This window comes from Chlorocebus sabaeus, chromosome 10, assembly GCF_047675955.1.
Source record: "Chlorocebus sabaeus isolate Y175 chromosome 10, mChlSab1.0.hap1, whole genome shotgun sequence".
NCBI classification, from domain to species: Eukaryota; Metazoa; Chordata; class Mammalia; order Primates; family Cercopithecidae; genus Chlorocebus; species Chlorocebus sabaeus.
The window spans coordinates 46092201-46112438 of record NC_132913.1 but is presented as its reverse complement, the minus strand read 5'-3'; the positions used below and the strand labels follow the sequence as shown (position 1 = coordinate 46112438).

Below are 20238 nucleotides of genomic sequence, written 5' to 3'. Positions count from 1 at the left end.
GAAAAATGACGCCAGGGTTGCTGTGAATCTTCAATTTGTAAAAAACATAGTATCTGTGAATTCCAATAAAGTGAAATGCGGTAAAATGAGGTATGCCTGTATTGCTTGTTTGGAGACTTTATAAAAATGGAAGCATATAGTGTGAATATACAGTTGGCCCTCCATATCTGCTGGTTCTGCATCCACTAATACAGCCAACCATGGATCAAAAACGTATTTAAAAACCCAATATGACAATAACAATACAAATTTAAAAACAATATGGTATAGCATAGCATTTACATTGTATTAGGTATTATAAGTAATGTAGAGAGACTTTAAATTTTACACGAGGATGTGTGTAGGTTATATGCAAACACTACACCAGTTTATAGAAGAGACTTGAGCATCTGCAGATTTTGGTATCTGTGAGGGCCTGAAACCAATCTCCCATGGATACTGAGGGATGACTCCACATCGGTTTACCTGTCTGTGCCTCTGTTGATGGACATTTGGTTTGTTTCCAGTCTGGGGGTATTATTAGCATGCTACTATGACCATTCTCGTACATGACTCCTGGTATGAGTGTATACACATTTCTTTAGGGTAAATATATGGCTAGGAGTAGAAATATTGGGTGATAAAGCTGGGCACAATGACATATGCCTGTATTCCCAGCTCTTCAGGAAGCTTGCTTGAGCCAGGAGTTTGAGAGCAGCCTGGGCAACATAGAAGACTCATCTCAAAAGAAAAAAAAAGAAACATTGGGTGATAGAGTACATAAATTCTCAACTTGACTATAGAATATTTTCCAAGTGGGTTCTCCATGTACATCCTCACCAGCAGTTTAGAAGGGTTCTCCCTGTTCCACATCCAAAAAATTATTCCTTATTTTGAGATAATATCCTTCTGTATGAAAAAGACTTTTATAAAAAATAAAAAATAATGATGGTTGAGTTAATAGATTGCTCTTTTTACATGCCAAAATAAAGATCTACTAGTTCCATTTATGAACTTCTGAGCTTTTCCTTTGAAATTCTATTGGATCATGACATCTCAAATGCTGTAAATCACTGTTGCACAGAACATGATGTAGACTGTCCCTTCTTTTTGTTTTTTGAGAAAGAGTCTCACTCTTGTTGCCCAGGCTAGAGTGCAGTGGCGCCATCTCAGGTCATGGCAATCTCTGCCTCCCGGGTTCAAGCTATTCTCCTGCCTCAGCCTCCTAAGTAGCTGGGATTACAGGCGTGTGCCACCACGCCTGGATAATTTTTGTATTTTTAGTAGAGACGGGATTTCATGTCGGTCAGGCTAGTCTCGGTCTCCTGATCTAATGATCCACCCACCTCGGCCTCCCAAAGTGCTGGGATTACAGGCGTGAGCCACTGCACCCAGCTCTTTTTTGTTTTTTAACATCAAAAACCACTTAATGTATACAGTAGTCAGCCACCAAGATGGTCCTCAGTGCACCTCCTTTCTTGGTATTCATGCCTTTGGGCACACTATTCCTACATATTAGGTAAGGGCTGGTTTTGCAAACAATAGAAGTGTCAGTGGATAAGTTCCCAAAACTAGGTCATAAAAGATATTGCTGCTTCAACGTTGGTCTTTTGGATCAATCACTCTGCAGGGAGTCAGCCACCATGTGAGGATGCTCAAGCAGCGTGAGGAGTAGGCCCATATGGAAGAGAACCAATTTACCGACACCAACTTGTGAATGAAGTGAATGAACCCCTTGAACACAGAGCCTTCAGTCTCAGTCAAGTCTCCAGATGATTTCAGTCCCCCAGACCTTAAGTTTTCCAGTTAAGATCCCAGAAATCATAAAGCAGAAACAAGCCATGCCCTTCTGCCCTGTCTGAATTCCTGATTCACAGAAACCATGAGATAATATATGATTATTTTTTGTTTGAGCCACCAAGTTTGGGGATAATTTATTACACAGCAAGATATAACTGATACAACTCACATGACCATCTAGGAAGGTCAAAAATTGGCCCCAAATTTGGATTTTTGAATGACCTCATACAGCAACATAAAGATCTAGTACTTCAATTTAGGCCTTAATTTTTTTCTGAGTCCGATTATGCCTCTAGATTTAATCACAAGTTTAGAAGAACTAGAAGTGACATGGAGACATGTTAAACAAACACACTGCAGGGAATATAGGAAATTCTAAAGCACAAATTACTCATTTTCTTCAACCAATAAATTGAAAAAACAAGATGAGGAGGGGAACCTGTGAATTAAAAGAGGCATAAGAATAGGTTGTATTCTTCCCAGTAACAGATGCTGTCTCCTATAGGGAAAATTATACTTCCTGTCGCTCTGCTGACAGCAGCTTTGGCCATGTGGTTTGCTTTGACCAGTGAAATGTGAGCAGATGTGATGGTTGGTTGCTACTTCTGAGCAGAAACTTTAAAAGACATTGTGTGTTTCAGCCATTCCTCATTTCCATCTGCCAGGAACTGGGCATATCCCAAACACAGACTGTTTCTTTAGCCTGTAGCCAGGAGTGAAGAGGATGCAGGGCTGACTCACAATGGAAACTCACGTGAGCAGGAAATAAATCTGGGTTGTTGTAAGCCACTCCGATTTTGAAGTTGTCTGCTAAACATAACAGCATAACATAATGTACTCTGACTCATATAAGTAATGTTTCAAATACAATATTTGAACCTTGTTAGGATATTGACTTATGGGACAATTGAAGAAATTTGAGTATGTACTAGATATTTTTTATGATAATTAAGAAATTGCTATTAATTTTTTAGGTGTGTGGATGGTATTGCAGTTAGCTTTAAAAGAACAAAAAGAGGCCACTCATGCCTATAATTCCAGTACTTTGGGAGGCCGAGGCAAGAGGATTGTTTGAGTCCAGGAGTTCAAGTACATCCTGGACAATATAGTGAGACCCCATCTCTATTTAAAAAATAGAAGAACAAAAAGAATTCCTATATTTTGGATACATGTTTCAGAGGAAAGGGAGAGTAGGTGAGGGAATATTTGAAGCAAGGCTGGCCATGAGTTGACACCTGTTGGGCCGTGTGGTAGATATATGTCAGTTTATCATACTATTCTCCCTACTTTTGTGGATGTTCAGAAATTTCCATAATAAAACTTTATGGTTTTGGTTTTTTTTTTTTTTTTTTTTTTTTTTTGAGGCAGACTCTCGCTCTGTCGCCTAGGCTTGAGTGCAGTGGCGCGATCTCAGTTCACTGCAACCTCCGCCTCCCGGGTTCAAGCAATTCTCCTGCCTCAGCCTCCTGAGTAGCTGGGATTACAGGCGTCTGCCAACATGCCTGACTAATTTTTGTATTTTTAGTAGAGATGGGGTTTTGCCATGTTGGCCTGGCTGGTCTTGAACTCCTAACCTCAAATGATCCACCCACTTTGGCCTCCCAAAGTGCTGGGATTACAGGCATGAGCCACCGCGCATAGTCCATAATAAAAAGTTTAAAAGAAAGAGTTTGTTGACCTGATTCTCAGAACTGTCCCTTGACTCCTAAAGGGGTTCAGAAAATATGGGAGCTGGGAGGATGGAGCTGACCACTTAGCTTTATGAGTGTGAGTACACAAAAGAGATGTTTGGGTCAGCCCTCAGGAATAAGATACTGAGACTGATTATTTTCAGTGTGAAAGATGTTTCCTTGGGAGCATTACGTCAGGTCAGAGCAATATCAGCGAAAGTTTCAGAGCACTGGAGAGCTATAGTGATCTGGGGTGTCAGCCTCCACCTCAACTGAGAAATAGGAGAGGTGTGGCGTAAGTAGACTCATTCTCCACCTATTGGCTAAAAACAAATGTAGTATCTGTTCCTATCAGTTAAAGCATCGAATGTGATCTCTATCTATGTTCAGGGAATTAAATTAATATTTAGAATTGGGAAATGGTTTGGGAGCTTGCTCTATCCTCTCCATGCCTCAGCATGTAATTGCAATGCTTTCAGGAGTAATGCATTCCTTTTGAATTAATGATAGATTGTTTTCTTTTGTTCCCCTAGTGTTCTACAAAGTGCTCTAATTCACTATTAACGAGGTTCCAGACTGCATTTCCACCATTTGTGCTGCAAAAATAGTCTCCCATAAGTGAAGCCGACAAAGCAGTGGGCTTGAGCTATCTTGCCAGTACCACATCCAAGAGAGTGTTGGACAAGAAGATCACTTGAGTGAGGGGCAGACTGGGCTGAACAGGAGAACAGGCTGAGCTAGAAATCCTATGTCAGGGGACTGTGTGCCAGGACATGTGTCCCCAGGGAGCAACAACATGGGCAGCGACAGAGGTGGAAGAAGTTCTCTTGGAGTTACAGAGGCAGCAGCAACCCTGGTGAGAGCACCCAGTGCCCACCCCCTCCACCCCTCATCTAGAGGAGTTGAGTAAAACGACCCTGCCTCTCATTCTGTCTTCCCAACCTAGAGGGGCCCTTTCTGAGAAAGGAGGAGAAGATGGGTATGCGAGAGCAGATGTAGCTCCCATCCTCGCCCTTGCTGGACTGGCAGGTACTGGGAAAGGGGGCAGGAGAGCAGAGAGCTTGGAATTCCCTGCTTTTGACATTTGGTTTTTGTGACTGAATTTTCCAAATGAATGGGATGCCAGGTGCGGTGGCTCACGCCTGTAATCCTAACACTTTGGGAGGCCAAGGCGGGTGGAAGACCTGAGCTTAGGGGTTTGAGACCAGCATGGGCAACATGGTGAAACCCTGTCACTATTAAAATACAAAAAATTAGCTAGGCGTTGTGGTGCATGCCTGTAATCCCAGCCACTCGGGAGGCTGAGGCATGAGAATTGCTTGAACAGGGAGGCAGAGGTTGCAGTGAGTCAAGATAGTGCCACTGCATACCAGTCTGGGGGATAGCGCTGTCTCAAAAAAAAAAAAAAAAAAAAAAAAAAAGTATGCAACACAACATATAGGAACGGGACTGGGAAGTGATGGAATTGAACGGAGACATCATTAAGACATCAAGGGAGCCTAATGCTCAGAGTAAAGCACGGATTTCACAAGAAGGAGCTGGGAGCAGTCAAATAGTTTCATGCTTACATCCCAATGAGTTGCCGCTCCTCAATGATTATAGGGTTTCTTCACTTCCCCTATCAGTACAACAAAAAACAAAAACAAAAACTTTGGTGAAGATTCACTTCAAACTAGACAAAGCCTGTCTTTGACAATTGCCCTCTGAATCTTTCTTTCCTTCTGCCTTCTCTCCCTCATCCTGCAATAAATCCATGCCCTCCTGCTACCCTCCTTGCAATTAACAAGAGCCAAACTTAATGTACCATCAAGGACACTAAAAATAAGTATCTATATTTTCTTCTAATATTTTGCCTACTGTGACCTACTTTCAGTTAAATTTCAAAAGCAAATGGGTGAGATGTGTCCTAAATAAACATGCCTATGAACTCTGCCATAGTGTTGGCTGCATAGTTTTTGTACCATAACCAAATACTTGTTTTCTATAGAGAGCAAAAATTAAGATTTCCTGTGTTGATACGTTGATATTTAAATTATAAAATTTCACTTGCTTCCTCAAAAATCTATTTATTTGAGGACGGTTTCCCACTGATAATTCTGGTCTTAAAGAGCTCTAGTTAGTGCTACCTCTGATGTGCCCAAGTCACATGTAGAATCACTTCCAATCTACCCACATATGTGAAAACACATTTTTCAGCAATTATAAAATCAAGAGCTGTGAAGCTTCCTTGCAAACAGAGCATTGTATCAGCTGATGTTATTTTAATCATTCACTTTTAATGAGGCACCTATGAATATCTTTAAAAATCAGAGTCAAAGGTAGGCTGTCTCCTTAAAAAAAAGTCAAGTTGTGGTTTGAGGGTTTTACCGACATTAGACAATTATTGTAATAATTTAAATACTTCAGCTTAGCAAGATACATGTGTGTGCTTTCAAAGTGAGTTCTAATATTCACCCTAGCAGTTGCTAATTAACATATGAAGTAGTCTAATGGGGAATAACACTCCAGGGGGTGGTTTGTTAGCATTTAAGGGCCCTAATCAGGACCCTGGACTTGGAATCTATAGCTACTACAGCTCCTTCAACTATTCCTTTCTGAATCTACACTAGCGAATTTATTATTTAGCATAAGAGATGTTAGAAATAACTTTTGAGGCTGGGCATGGTGGCTCATGCCTATAATCCCAGCACTTTGGGAGGCCGAGGCAGGAGGATCACTTGAGGCCAGGTGTTTGAGACCAGCCTGGGCAACATAGTGGAACCCCATCTCTACAAACAGTAGAAGAAGTTAGTACAGTGTGGTAGTGTGTCCCTGCAGTCCCAGACACTCAGTTTTGGGTGAGCCCAGAATGCTGCTCCAGGCTTGGGTGTTTGTTTAGTCTTGCGCCTGAACTGAAGGCAGTGTCCAGTCATTTGATCCACTGGATTCTGCTCTGTGACATTGTGGCATCTGGTTCAAGTGAATACTTCATGGAAGACTATGGCCAGAGAGTCTGGAGCTTACCAAGCTTATGAGGCTGATTTGCCTGACTCAGGCTTGTTTGCTGATAGGCCCAAGACTCACTTTTATGGACATCATCACCCAGTGACCCTGTGCAGGGGCAGAAGATCCAAGCTCCCATGACTCAAAGGGGCGGAGGCCCCAGCAAGGCACTAACAACTGTGTGCCACCAAATTGATTTGAACAAGTTAACAACATTTAACTATCCACAAGTAGTTACCATGAGATGTATTTAATAATAATTTTAAAAAAGAGGGCCAAATAGGAAAAAAAATATCTACATGTGATGATCAAAATTCAAGGAAGATTTATAGAAAAACATGTGGTTTTGTCTACATAATAATAATAGAATTATATGGGGCCTACTATGTGCCAGTAACTATTCTAAGCCATACCTTGGTAAAGACATACTATTCTCTTAGTATTATTATTATTTTAGAGACAGAGTTTTCCATGTTGCCCAGGCTGGCCTCGAACTCCAGCGCTCAAATGATCCTTCTGTCTCAGCTTCTTGTACTCAGAAACCAAGGGACTACAGGTGTACACCGCCATGCCCAGCTCATCACATTATTATTCCCATCTTACTGATGAGGAAGCTGAGGCACAAAATGTGACTTATCCTAGGTTCTACAGATCAGGTAAGTGGGGAAGCAATGATTTGAATTCAGGCAGTCTGACTCTGGAATCCAGGCTTGCACCTGCTTTAGATAACATAGTTTCCTTTCTGAAGAATAACAGTTGGTATGTGACTAGAAGCCACAATAGGAACTTATAGGGTTAAAGAAAACTGGACTTGCTATAAAAGCCCAGGGGAAAACTAAGGAATTCTGAGGTTTTCCTTGACTTCAGAAAAGGCTCTTACCAACAAGAGATTTTTTTTCTGTCAAGCATCATTTCAGCAGCAGACTTCTGTGATGAATTAAAAATAAAGATCTGTCACTTGGTTGATGATGTGTATAACGGTTTTCCTAGACGCAACAAAACTGTGGAATTTTAGAAGGCTTTGAAGAGAAAGGCAGACAACTTGCTTCTATCTTTTCCATATTTGACTTCCTCTCTTTTTATATCTCCCTATAATGTCTTATACCAGAACAACCATTTACACGTGAAGTTACTGATCTAAGTCACAGCAAAACATTCATGTTTTTCTATGTTCCTTTCAGCCTCTCAGTGAGAGCAAGAGTTGGGATAATCTGATTACTAGCACGGTTATTTGGTGGACCCTTCACTGGCAGCTGTAAACCTGATCTTGCATCTTTCCTTTGCAAGTTCCTCTCTGGCCATGGCTCTTAGAGGGGACATAAACCACCAGCCATAACCATCATTCTATGGATGTTTTTTTACCCATCAATTCATCTTAATTCCTGCAACAGAATTTTATCCACATATTGGATAAGCGAGTGTTTGGAGGTCCACTCAGGGCCCCTTCCCATTTTCCTGTCACTAAGGCAACGTGGTACTCATCAGCAGCAGCCCTGTCTCCTTAGCTAGCTCTGTGTATACTCAGGATCCTGGTGAATGACTCATTCAACCACATTACACAGAGCTACAGAAAACTGACCCTGAGCATAGCAGGCTAACAATGGTTTTGGGGGCTGACAGATTCCAAAACTTTTAGAGGTTCTAAGACATTCAGGGTTCTTGTAAATGTTACTTAGAAAGTTGTCAAATCTTTTTTTAAAAATCCCCATTGTTTGCACATACCAGATTGTTTTTATGTAAAAGTATAATAGTTAAATAATGTATTCATCCAATTTGAATTGAGTATTAGGCATTAATCCCAATGCCAGAAATTTAAGAGGTAAAAGATATAGACCCTGCCGATCTGTTGGGCTGTTTTGGTTGCAGGTGATAGTAACTCAACTTAAAATAGCTTAAAAAAGAAAGGGAAATGTATTGACTCACGTAACTGAAAAGTCTAGATGTAAATTTTAGGCATGACTGGATCAAGAGGACTCAAATGATCTCATTAGGACTCCTTTTTCTCTTTTCATCTCTGCTCATCTTTGCCTCTGTTTGTGTGCTGGCCTCATTTTCTCTTACCAAACATAGCTTCCTCCAATATAAACCGAATGAATGGCTATAAGAAGCTCCAGCTTAGATCATTTTTGGAGCTCAAAGAAGTACAGGAAGAGAGATCATCTCTCAATAAGAATCCACTTATCAAAAATCAAGAAAGATATTGATTGGCTCTACTTGATAACATGCCCATATGACTGACCAATCTGGTTAGGGAAATGAAGTCCTCAGAGTGGCCACACTTTGATTACCTGCTTCCTCTTCAGATGAGGAGGGTTTACTAGCAGTTGTACAACATGAAATATGTTTTCCACACAGGGAAAGGGGCAAACGATGGACAAAAAGAACAGATACTCACTGTGATAGTCAGCCTCCAAGATGGCCCCAAATGATCTCCACCTTTTCATACAGTCATTTGTCACTTAACAACAGGGATACATTCTGAGAAATGTGTCCATAGATGATTTTGTCATTGTGTGAACATCATAGAATATACTTACACAAAGCTAGATGGTATAGCTTACTACACACCAAGGCTTTATGGTGTAACCTATTGCTCCTAGACTACAAATCTGTACAGCATGTTACTGTATTGTAGGCAATTGTAACACAATGGTGAATGTTTATGTATCGAAACATATCAAAACATAGAAAAGGTACAGTAAAACTATGGTATTATGATCTGATGGGACTACCATCTTATTTGTGGCCCGTTGCTAACAGAAATATTGTTATGCGGTACATGACCATATTTACATTCTTGCATAATCTTCTGCTATGTGGAATCATGGCTGGTCTGCATGACCAATAGAAAATGCAGAAGTGGTGGTGTGTGACCTTCATGGCTAGGTTGTAAAACATATTGATGCTTTCATTGTGTTCTCTCTTACATTACTGGCTCTGAAGGAAGTCAGCCACCATGTTCTGAGGACACCAAAGCAGCCCCGTGAAAAGATCCATGTGAAGAATGTATTAGTTCATCTGCCTTGCTACAAAGGAGTACCCAAGACTGGGTAATTTATGAAGAAAAGAGGTTTATTTTGGCTCATAGTTCTGCAGACTGTACAGGAAGTGTGATGCTGGCGTTTGCTTCTGGAGAGGGCCTCAGGAAACTTACAATCATGGCAAAAGGCATAGGAGCCAGTGTGTCACATGGCGAGAGAGGGAACAAGAGAGAAGGAGGTGCTAGGCTCCTTTTTAAACAAGCAGATCTCACAGGAGCTCATTACTGTGGGGAGGGCACCAAGTCATTCATGAAGGATCCACACCTAGGAGCCTCCTGCCAGGCTCCACCTCCAGCATTGGGAATCACATTTCAACACGAGATTTAGAGGCCACAATCATCCACACTGTATCAAAAAGGAACTGAGAACTTCCGCTAACCTCTTGTGCAAAGTTGCTAGAAATTTGAGAGAGTCATCTTGAAAGTGGATTTTCCAGCCCTAGGCAAACCTTCAGATGACTGCACCCCTGGCCTACGTGTTGGCTGCAACTTCATGAGAGATTATGCACTAAAACACCCAACTAAGCTGCTTCTAAGTTGTTGAACCACAGCCGCTGTGAGTTAATAAATGTTTATTTTTGTTTCAGCCAGTAGGTTTTGGGGGGGTAATTTGTTACTCAGGAATAGATAATGAATGTAACCACTACATTTGCTTTCAAGTAGCTCATTGCCCAGTGTGCAGACGTAGATATTTAAATGACTAATTCTAATTTGTGGGTGGGGTAGGAAGATAGGGGTAGGGGGTAGAAGAGAGCCTCTGTGAAGGTTTTATAGAGGAGATCACCTCTGAGCTGGACTTTAAGGATGAGCAGGAGGAGGAAGGGAAATGCAGACCAAAGGAAAGTCATATGCTGAAGCTTGACAGTGAATCACATTCAGGGAAATGCAAATGGAAGAGTGTGGTTGTAGTTAAGGCACCAGTTCATCAGAATCACACAGAGGGCTTAAAAAGTACAGATACTCAGACCCTACCCCTCAGAAATCTGATGATTAGGAAATACTGGTTAGGATTTCCTAGTCTTTTGGGGGTTTTTTTGGCTGATTAGCTGGTTGCTGGGAAGGGTGTGTCCGCAGCAGGTTTCTCAGTAGGGTCTCTGGACCACATGCTACAGAAAGCAGGAAACGCAGGCTCTCTGGAAATCCAGGGGCCCATGACTCACCTGTTCATACACATTTACACTCTGTAAGCCCCCAGAGACTTGGACACCATCAAATTTTGTGGGTGCAGTAAAATCAATGTTTACAGAGAAATTTATAGCATTGAATGCATATATTAGAAAGGGAGAAAGATCTAAAATCAATAATCTAAGCTTCCACCTTAGGAATCTAGTAAAAGAAGAGCAAATTAAATCTTAAGTAAGCAGAAAAAATAAATAATAAAAACTAGGGCAAAAACCAATGAATTAAAAATAAGATGTCAATAGTGAAAATCAACAGAAGAAAAAGCAATGGATAAGCTTCTACCCAAGCTAACTAAGAAAAAACAGAGAAGAAAGAGAGAAGACATAAATTACTAATATCAAAAATGAAAGGGGGACATGACTACAGATCCCATCGACATTAAAAGGATAATAAAAAAAATTATGAACAACTGTATCCCCACAAAATTGATAATCTAGATAAAACAGACCAATTCCCTTAAAGATACAATCTGCCAAAATGCACACAAGAGGAAATAGGCTGTCTGAATAGGTCTATATCTATTAAAGAAATTGAATCAATAATTAACAACCTTTCAAAACAAAAAGCATCAGGACTTGATGTGTTCACTGGTGGATTCTACCAAACATTTAAGGAAGAAATTGTACCAGTTATTCACAATCTGGTCCAGAAAATAGATGCAGAGGGAATAGTTTCTAACTCATTCTATGAGGCAGCAAAACCAGACAAATATGTTACAATAAAAGAAACTACAGACCAATACTTCTCGTAAACATACATGCAAAAATCCTCAACAAAATATTAGCAAGTCAAATTCAACCATGTATAAAAGGAATTATATACTATGACCAAGTGGGATTTATCCCAGGTGTGTAAAGTTTGTTCAACGTTTGAAAATAATATTGCCCATTACATCAATGGCTAAAGAAGAAAAGTATCACATGATCATATCAATAGATATGGAGGAGCATTTGGCAAAAACCCAACACTAATGTATAATAAAAACTCTCAGCATACTAAGAATAGAGAGGAATTTTCTCAACTTAATAAATAACATCTACAAAAAACCTGAAACTAATATATTTAATGGTGAGAAACTTGACGCGTTCCCACTAAGATCAGGAACAAGACAAGGATGTCCCTTCTATCCACTGCTTTTTAATGGAAGTCCTAGCTAATTCAGTGAGACAAGAAAAGGCAGTAAAAGAAATATAGATTAGAAAAAATAAATAAAACTGTCTTTGTTTGCAGATGACATAATTGTCTGTGTAGAAAATCCAAAAGAATTGACAACAATAGCAACAAAATCTCCTGGAACTAGTAAGCAATTATAGCAAGGTTACAGGATACAAGGTTAATATGCAAAAGCTAACCACTTTCCTGTATATCAAATTTATACTGTGGAACTAAAATATATTATCATTTACATTAGCACCCCCCAAAATGAAACACTTAGGTATATATCTAATAAAATATGTGCAAGATCTATATAAGAAAAACTATAAAATTATACTGAAAGATATCAAAGAATAAGTAAATAGAAAAACTAAATAAATGGAGAGATATTCCATGATCATCTTAGTCTTAACTTAGTAAGATTATTCACGGTCATGAAATTAAGAATTAAGATGGATTAAATATTTTCAGGATGTCAGTTCTTCTCAACTTTACAGATTCAATACAATTCCAATAAAAATCACAGCAAGTTATTTTGTGGATATTGACAAATTAATTCTAAAGTTTACATAGAGAGGCAAAAAAACAAAACAAAAAACTAAACCAGAATAGCAAATGTAATATTAAAAGAGAAGAACAGGCTGGGTACAGTGGTTCATGCCTGTAATCCCAACACTTTGGGAGGTCGAGGGGGGTGGATCACCTGAGGTCAGGAGTTCAAAACCAGCCTGGTCAACAGAGTGAAACCTCGTCTCTACTAAAAGTACAAAAATTAGCCAGGCGTGGTGGCACATGCCTGTAATTCCAGCTACTTAGGAGGCTGAGGCAGGAGAATTCCTTGAACCTGGGAGGTGGAAGTTGCAGTGAGGCGAATTAACGCCACTGCACTATAGGCTGTGCAACAATAGTGAAACTCCATCTCAAAAAAAAAAAAAAAAGAAGAAGAGGAAGAAGAAGAGAACTGACATTCCCTAACTTCAAGACTTACTACAAAGCTACAGTAATTAAGATAGTGCAGTACTGATGAAAGAATAGACAAAGAGATCAATGGAACAGAATAGAAAGCCCAGAAATAGATCCACATAAAAATAGTCAGCTGATCTTTGACAAAAGAGCAAAGACAACACAATGGAGCAATGATAATCTTTTCAACAAACAGTACTGGAATGACAGGACATCCACAAGCCAAAAAAAAAAAAAAAAAAAAGAAAGAATCTAGACACACACCTTAAACCTTCAGAAAAATTAACTCAAAACGGATGGATCATGAATGTAGACATAAAGTACAAAACTACAAAACTCCTAGAAGATAACTTAGGAAGAAACCTAGATGACCTTGAATATAGTGGTGACATTTTAGGTAAAACACCAAAGGCACAATTCGCAAAAGAAATAATTTTTAAGCTGGACTTCATTAAAATGAAAAACTTTTTTTTTTTTTTTTTCTGTTTTGTTTTTTTCTCTGCAAAAGACAATGTCAAGGGAAAAGAAAAGACAAACCACAGATTTGGAGAAAATATTTGCAATGGACACATCTGATAAGGGACTATTATCCCCAATATACAAAGAATTCTTAAAACTAAACCAGAAGAAAATTAATAACTTGATTTAAAAATGGACAAAAGATCTGTTATGGTTAGAGTACAGTTTGTCCCCACCAAAACTCACGTTGAGGCTTAGACCTCAATGGGATGGTATTGGGAGATGGTGAATTTTAGAGGTAATTATGTCATTAAGATAGATTAATGTCTTTCTCGAGAGACTGTGTTAGTTCTCCCAGGAATGGATTAGTTCCTTGCAGAGCTGGTCGTCATAGGGAGGTTGCCTTTTGTATTTTGCCCTTTGTCACACGAGTCTAGTTCCCCTTTCATTTCTCTGCCATGTTTTGATGCAGCATGAGGCTTCACCAGAAGCCACCAGATGTGACCACCCAATTTTGAACTTCCCAGCCTGCAGACCAGTGAGTTAAATCTCTTTTCTTTATAACTTACCCAGTCTTAAGTATTGTTGTAGCAACACAAAACAAAATAGACAAGATCTGAACAGACACATCACCAAAGAACATATACAGATGGTAAGTAAGCATGTGAAAAGATGTTCAATGTATGTCATTAGAAAATTGCAAATTAAAACAACAGTGAGATACCACTATACACCTATCAGAATAGCCAAAATTCAGAACACTGACAATGCCAGATGCTGATGCTGATGTGGAACAACAAGAATTCTCATTCATTGCTGGTGGGATTTCAAAATGGTACAGCCACTTTTGAAGACAGTTTGGCAGTTTTTTAAACAATTAAAATATTTGATACTTGTCTATATAAATTGAAAACTTATATCTACAGAAAAACCCAGGCCAGGTGTCATGGCTCACATCTGTAATTCCAACACTTTTGGAGGCTGAGGTGGGGGTGAGAGGTGACAACGTGCTAGCAGCCCTCACTAGCTCTGGGCACCTCCTCAACCTTGGCATCCACTCTGGCCGCACTTGAGGAGCTCTTCAGCCCGCCACTGCACTGTGGGAGCCCCTCTCTGGGCTGGCTGAGGCTGGAGCTGGCTCCCTCTGCTTGCGGGGAGGTGTGGAGGGAGAGGCATGGGTGGGAACTGGGGCTGCATGTGGTGCTTGCCAGCCAGCATGAGTTCCAGGTGGGCACGGGCTACCCTGGTGCTGCCTGCCCCGGGCAGTGAGGGGCCTAGCACCTGGGCCAACAGCTGCGGAGGGTGCGCCGAGTCCCCCAGCACTGCTGGCCCGTTTGTGCCACACTCAAATTCTCGCAAGGCCTCAGCCACCTCCCTGCAGGGCAGGGCTCGGGACCTGCAGCCCGCCATGCCCGAGCCCCACCGCCAGTGGGCTCTGGCAGGGCCGGAGCCTCCCTGAAGGGCGCTGCCCCCTGCTCCATGGTCCCATCCACCGCCCAAGGGCTGAGGAGTGCAGGCATGAAGCATGGGATTGGCAGGCAGCTCCACCTGCAACCCCGGCAGGGGATCCACTAGGCGAAGCCAGCTGGGCTCCTGAGTTGGGTGGGGACTTGGAGAACTTTTATGTCTAGCCAAAGGTTTATAGAAGCACCAATCAGCACCCTGTGTCTAGCTCAAGGTTTGTAAAGGTACCAATCAGTACTCTGTGTCTAGCTAATCTAGTGGGGACTTGGAGAACTTTTCTGTCTAGCACTCTGTGTCTAGCTAAAGGATTGCAAATGCACCAATCAGCACTCTGTGTCAGCTAAAGGTTTGTAAATGCACCAATCAGCACTCTGTATCTAGCTAAAGGTTTGTAAACAAACCAATCAGCACCATGTCAAAACGTACCAATCAGTTCTCTGTAAAATGGACCAATCAGCAGGATGTGGGTGGAGTCAGATAAGGGAATAAAAGCAGGTTGCTCCAGCCAGCAGTGGCAACCCGGTGGCGTCCGCTTCAGTGATGTGGAAGATTTGTTCTTTCGCTCTTTGCAGTAAATCTTGCTGCTGCTTAAATCTGCGTTTATTAGCTGTAACACTCACCACGAAGGTCTGCAGCTTCACTCCTGAAGCCAGCAAGACCACGAACCTACCAGAAGGAAGAAGCTCCAGACCCATCTGAACATCTGAAGGAACAAATTCCAGACAAACCATCTTTAAGAACTGTAACGCTCACCGCGAGGGTCCGCAGCTTCATTCTTGAAGAACCCACCAATTCCAGACACAGGGGGATGACTTGAGCTCAGGAAATTCAAGACCAGCTTGGGGACCAATGTAAGAAACTTTCTGTACAAAAAATAAAAAATTTAGATGGGCATGGTGGTTTGCGCCTGTATTTCCCAGCTACTCAGGAGGCTGAGGTGGGAAGGTCACTTGAGCTTGGGGAGTTTGAGGCTGCCATGTGCTAATGTAGGTTCATGAATTGTAACAAATGCACCACTGTTGTGGGGGATGTTCATAGTTGGGGAGGTTGTGCTTGTGTGGGAACAAGGGTTATATGAAAACTCTGTTCTTCCTGCTTAACTTTCGCTGTGAAACTAAAACTGCTTTAAAAAAATAAAGCTTATTAATTACACACACAAAAAAAAGTGGAAGTTCCAGTTTAACATCCATATACTTAAGCCTACATTTGAGAAGGTAGTTTCTTGCCTTTACTAATTACAAGTTGAAACGAAGGAAGAGATCACCCTCTCCTCTTCACGTTGAGGGTGGCACACCCTCAATGTAGGGACTGTCTGAGGAGTAGTAGTAATTTCATTTCTATTGATAAGCTCTCTGGGGAGCAGTCAGGTGACAAGTGGAGAATGGCGTATGGAAGGCCTCTGATGCAAATAACCTTTCATGTTCCTGGGCTACCATGTAGCTACAGGGAGCTCTGCACTTGGCAGAGCAGGATCACAAAAGAAATATGAAGGAGGGAGGAAGGGGCATAATAGTTGAGTCTAACTGTAACCAAACTTTATAAAAATTAAATTCCAGAAAAGAGAGAGATTATCAGACAATTACTTGCTTTATAGAAATAGTTCAATATTTTGTAAAAACATTTAAAATATTTTTAATAGGTAATACACCGGAATATATGGAATAATAAAAGCCAATAGCACACACTATGTTCATTGTTCTGCTTTCCATGTAATTGGCTCATTTAATCCTCATTATAATCCTCATTTTACCACTGAGACAATTTAGGGTCACAAACACACACAACCACTATAGGGCAGCAGAGCTGTTTCCGAAGTCATGCTCTTAACTTGACCACCCCCTCAATAAGAAACAAAAGAATGTTCTCCTCCCCTGAAGACACCATTTCGTGGGGATTCTTCCAGAAGATAGATAATTCAAGGAAACTTCTTTTGCAGGTTCCTTCAAGTGGGTTTTTCAATAAGCAGTTTGGAGAATGGATTCAAATGCTCCTTTTCATTCACATGGCTACTTCTGACTTGCAAACTCTGAAGTCCCCCAGTCGCCTACAGAGAGGCACTGCCTGTTATATTGCCACCTGTAAGTCCACAGACCCACAAACAAGGGGCTTCTGATTTAGTAGGTTCTCCCTGCTGGTCCACAGAGCAGTTAATCTTCTGCCCCCGGGCAGAGTTTGACAGCTCCCAAAGGTCCTATGAAGTACTCTTTTCAAAGTGAAATTCTCAATCACATAAATTTGAAACAGACTTGGTCTGGATCCAGATACAGACTCCCCACTCCCCCATAGCCCCAGGCAGTAGTTGGCTACGCTTCACTTCCTGGGTTTTTTGAGTCCTCTGGTGCAGACTAGTGTTTCCCTTCAATAAAACAGTGATTTAAAAACCTTCATTCTTCCTGTTTTGCGACGGTGCCAGGGCATAACATTCTGTCTTCACCAAGGAGTACACAAAAATCAGCTGGGGGTCTGTGGCCACCCCCATGGTAGATAATCAGATAAACACTCTATTAGACCTATCCATCTACTTTTGGAAGACTCTTTGGTCTTTATCCAATTAGAACTATTTTTCATTCCTCCTATTTTTCCTTGCTGGAAGTTTTATTTTGATTGTTCCTAAGTATTCATTTTCCCTTAGACATTCAGGTTATTCCTTATTTTAGATTATTGCCCACAGGCTCTCCTCACCTCTACTAGGGTGTCTTAATGGTTTTATGATGATAATAATGACAAGGAAAGAGTTTCCTTCTCTTTCTGTAAACACTAACTAAAAAGAAAAATATGCGAAGGATGTTTTCTACTTGGGGGGCAGTGGTGATAGCAGTAGGAGGCAGGCAAATCCTAGGCAGACAGGGATGAGTCCCTGGTGTAACCTCACCTTCAAATCAAAGACAGTTTAGAGCCTGAAAACCAAGCTACAAATCTTGGATAAATCCATGTACTGGATTGAGAACCTCTCTTCCTGTTTGGTGTACTTTCCTCTGATTGATCCCCACCCTTCACCTATTTTTCATATACCTACCCTTCCCTAATTGGTTTTGTACACTGTCATGCCCATCTCTGAGTGGTACCTTTTTTTAGGCTTTTTTGCATACTCACCAATCAGCACACACTACCCCATTTTGAGCCCATAAAAGCCCCGGGCTTAGCCACATTTTGGGACTACATGACTTTGGGTAGGGGGCTGCCCCTTTTCGGTCCCCACTCCACAGAAAACTGTTCTATGCTCGGTAAAACTCTCCACCCCACTCACTCTTCAGTTGTTAGTATAACCTTATTCTTCTTGGGTGTATGACAAGAACTTGGGACCTGCCTAACGCAGGTCCCAAGTAACACTGTAACACTGTAGCCCTCTGCACTCTGCCAGTGCCAAGTGGCTGCTCCATGTGATGGGAAGCAGTGATGGGGCCAGGCCAGCCCAGAGGGCATGGGCCAGAGCAGGGCAGAGGGACTGAAAGAGCCATTAATGTGCCCCCATCCACCCCAAGCTACAGATGGTGGGAATGACACCCCTTGGGGCTCTGTGTTTTTTGTCATCTCCAAGTTTTCAAGTACCGCCACATCCCCCTTGTCTGGTCACTGGAATCCACTGAGGGAGTCACTTGTGACACACCTGGTTCAGATGCAAACCCCGTGCAGAGCCTGTGGGCTGCTTGGAGCAGCCCACCCCCCATAGCAGCAGCCCAGCCCCTGCAGCAGCTGACACGCCTGGCTATGCACTGTGGCCGGGCCCTGTGCTCGCTTGCTCATGAACCCCTTCTCGCTGCAGGCCGAGTATGCAGTTGCGGTGGTCATGGGATCCTGGCCAGGGCACAAGCCAAGCACAGCCTGCCAGACCGAGTACGCAGGGTACCTCCAGCAGCGAGTCTGGAGCTGAGTGAGGCCCTGGGCAAGGGTGTCACCAGCTGCGGAGGTCTCCCACTGGCAAACTGGCACCAAAAAGTCCTGCATCATTTCTACAGGGAACATTTATGAGGGAAGAAGGTGTATAGTAAATTTCTAACAGCCCTACAGTTTTTAGTAACAATTTCATTAGAAGTTCATTGCTGGTGTTCTCACTTATAAGTTGGAGCTAAGCATTGGGTTTCCATAAAGATGGGAACAATAGACACGGAGGACTACAAGAGGGGAAACAGAGGGAGTGGGGTAAGGACTGGAAGACTTCCTATTGGGTACTATGGTTACTACCTCAGTGATAGGACCATTGGTACCCCAAACCTCAGTGCTACGCAATATACCCATGTAACAGACATGCACATATATACCCCATGAATCAAAATAAAAATTGAAATTATATATACATATTAGTTGTAAATATTTATAATGTATAATATACAAAACATATAATCATGTATGTACAATAAGTCCATTGCTGGGCATCTCATCCTTCTGTGCTCATTTTATCACTGACTGTATTGATATGGAAATCCTTAATGCTGTTTTGGTCATTTTTCCTGGCACATAGTAGGTCTGTACTTCATTGTTCCTTTAGAAGTGAGACCGTGTGATTTGCTTTGGCCAGTGGAATATGAGAAGTGATACGTGTCATGTGTAGGTGAAAATTTCAAATCCTGTGATTCCTCAGGTCTGCCTCCCAGTGTTGCAGTGGTTGTAGGAGTAAATGTTGAGATAGAGTCTACGTGGCCTGCATCCTGGAGTGATGGTGACTACAAGAGCTCCCTTCCAATCTGCAATGGACAGTGAAAAATTACTTTTGTTGTGTTAAGCTGCTGAGGTTTGGGAGATATTTGTTACTATCTAGCCCTTCCTGACTGATAAAATTCCAGAAAAATCACAAATAAATATTGAAGAGCATCGTTGGATGTTTGTCTCAGCCTGTGAGTACAAAAATTAAAGTCTGCCTTTACATCTGATTGAGCAATCTCAGATGAAATAGCAATTCAATTTATTCACTTAGCAAGTATCTACTGAGGAGCTTCTGTGTACAAAGCACTACATGAAGGGTGAAAAAAAAAAAACAAGTATATTTGGCTGGGTGCAGTGGGGCTCACGCCTGTAATCTCAGCACTTCGGGAGGCCAAGGTGGGTGGATCACCTGAAGTCAAGAGTTCGAGATGAGTCTGGCCAACATGGTGAAATCCCGTCTCTACTAAAAATACAAAAATTAGCTGGGTATGGTGGCGGGCACCTGTAATCCCAGCTACTTGGGAGCCTGAGGCAGGAGAATTGCTTGAATCTGGGAGGCAGAGGTTGCAATAAGCTGAGATCGCACCACTGCACTCCAGCCTGGGCGACAGAGCAAGACTCCATCTCGAAAACACAACAACAAAAAAATAACAAAACAAACCCAAAACTGTATTTGAATGGTAGTACTATTTTACTATTTTTTAAATAAAACACCAAAATTCCAGATAGTTCAAAACAGCCAAAATGACTAGGTATCTAAGATGCTGTACAGTGTGCTTTATTCACAATTTTACGTTGTGTCCGAGAATTTTTCAACTATAAAATTGTAAAAGGGGGCTGGGCATGGTGGCTCATGCCTGTAATCCCACCACTTTGGGAGGCTGAGGTGGGCAGATCACCTGA

The 20238-nt window shown here is 41.6% G+C and overlaps 1 non-coding gene across 1 annotated transcript; it reads left to right on the top strand.

The window, feature by feature from the left end:
- The first annotated feature begins 3752 nt into the window (after positions 1 to 3752).
- Positions 3753 to 3944, top strand: LOC119625582 (U2 spliceosomal RNA). The gene has a single exon (XR_005241762.2). It is a non-coding gene; the product is annotated as a U2 spliceosomal RNA (small nuclear RNA).
- The last annotated feature ends 16294 nt before the right edge of the window (positions 3945 to 20238 follow it).